The sequence below is a fragment of the Lynx canadensis genome, chromosome F1 (assembly GCF_007474595.2).
Source record: "Lynx canadensis isolate LIC74 chromosome F1, mLynCan4.pri.v2, whole genome shotgun sequence".
NCBI lineage: Eukaryota > Metazoa > Chordata > Mammalia > Carnivora > Felidae > Lynx > Lynx canadensis.
The window spans coordinates 48,662,781-48,665,202 of record NC_044319.2 but is presented as its reverse complement, the minus strand read 5'-3'; positions in this window follow the sequence as shown (position 1 = coordinate 48,665,202).

The following is a 2,422-nucleotide window of genomic DNA, read 5'->3' as shown; positions in this document are numbered from 1 at the left end:
AGACTTAAAAAAATTAATCTTCAAAATCCAATATAAAGAAATCATATTTATCCTTTTGGCAGTAAATATTTTAGAAATTAGTGAAATGAAACTTCCAAAACTAAAGTAACAAGAAAAGTCACGAAGTGCAAAACATTAGATTAAAAATGGTTCCAGGTCTGGATCTGGTTCCTTCTGGTCGATATTAGAAAACAGAGTTGTGAAATTCCCACTCTACTTTTTAATGATCTACCTTCCTGGGGCACCTTGATGGCTCAGTCAGTTGGGCATCCAACTCTTGATTTTGGCTCAGGTTGTGATCCCACGGTCCTGGGATCGGTCCTGCCTCAGCTGTGTGATGAGCATGGAGGCTGCTTAAAATTCTCTCTTTCTCCCTCACCCCTCTCCCATTTGCATATTCTCTCCTTCTAAATAAATAAAAAAAAGAATATACCTTCCTAAAAACCTACTTCTAGTTGTCCTGAAGTAGGAGATCCTAGATGGTCCTTGTCCTTTTTCTCAAAAAGATCAAAAGAAACATTAAAGGCCAGAGATATTTTTGTGAGTAAGCACTAGAGTAGCAAACTCAGATACTTTCAAGGAAAGTAACAAAAATGAAAAAGTAGTCTCATTGGTGAAAGTATCTGTACTTTGGTGTAAAGTACAGCCATTGGTGATCTCTGAAAAGGACTGATCCAATGATGCCAGGTTTTCTGAAATTTTTTTCCAAAAGAAACAATAAAAATATATTTATAATTTTTAACCTTATTTATTTTTGAAAGAAAGAGACAGAGCATGAGCGGGGGAGGGGCAGAGAGAGAGGGAGACACAGAATCTGAAGCAGGCTCCAGGCTCTGACCATCAGCACAGAGCCCGACGTGGGGCTTAAACCCACAAACTGTGAGATCATGGCCTGAGCAGAAGTTGGTCACTTAACCAACTGAGCCACTAGGCACCCCCCAAAAATATTTTTAATCTAAAATCTTCAATATTTAAGTATTGATTTATTATTTTATTACATTGTGCAGGCAAAAAAAATCCCAAGTCTGCAGTCTTGACTTAAGACAGCCAATTTGCCACCTCCGTTTACAAAGTCCTTGCTACTCTCCTTGATAACAAGAGAAACATTTTGTGTTGTAATTTTTAGTGGGATTTAATTCACTAAATAGCTTAGCTTTTCACATTGTATTGTTTTGTACTGTCTGGTGGTCCCTCACGGGTGGGCCACTTGTCTCCAACAGCTGCCTCCTTCAGGGTAGAGATAAGCTTATGCTTCTTTGTTTTCTCTCTCAGAAATAATGCACAGTAGGTATACAGTAACTCCTTGTTAGTGGGATAAAATAAAGGTCCTGGGCTCTTTAGCTTGGCTCTTCTAAGCCCTTTGAACACATAACACAAATAACAAAATGTTTCATAGAATGTCCTGCCAGATCCACGGCTTGGTCTATCATTTTACCCTTAAATCAAAAACAAAAACAGCAAACAGATACCTTGCTAGCCCCATTTTTGTGTTTCACATTAAAAGGTCTGCACAGTATTAAATGCAGGTTTAGCTTTTGATTAAATTAAATTCCATTTATCCATTCAACAGATATTTATTGAATTCCTGTTAAGTGTTCTGCAGACTTCTAGGTGCTGCAGATGAAGCAGCTAATAAAGCAAAGTTCCTGCCTTTATGCCTAGTAAATATTTGCAAGAGGTTTTGCAAATAATATGCTGATAATAAGATCTGGTTTTTTTTTTCTGGGTCTTTATTTTAATATTAGAAAATACTTGATGTTAAAGATATAATTTTTGATTTATGATCTATTCTTAAGTGAACACAAGAAGTCCAGTTAGAAACTTTGAAGTAATTATACTCAATAATTAAACAATCAAGAAAAATCCATTCTATTTTGTTTAAATGATTCAAAGGGAATTGAAAGTAATGGTCTATCTGGCAGAGTTTGTGTGTAATTATTTTCCATTAATATTTGCAATAGACCAGAACTCAGGCTTGGAAATATACAGTGCTATGGGGGATATTACGAAAAAGACTAGAAACTAAGTAAGGCTTGTATAATGTTGTACTAAGTAGCATTTTATTGTTGTTATATAAGAAAATAACATATTGCTATTGCCATTAGTGCAGCTAGCATGGAGATTCAGACCTTCAGGAATAAACCCTGATGGGGTGATCTCTGACTGATGTTAACATTTTCCTCTTAGCAACACATACTTGCAAACAAAACAGCATATATTTGCTATGACCTTGGGGAAACATCAGTTTCCTAAAGATAAATTGACCAACATATAAAAGGCATGTAATTCCAAACTAATCAAACATAAAACAACTTAAATAACTGGCATTCAGGAAATGAGCACAATAAAAAGGAGTGCAGAATCATGTCCTTATCTTGAATTCCTTTTACAAAAGTTGCAAATGTTAAAAGGATGGCTACTG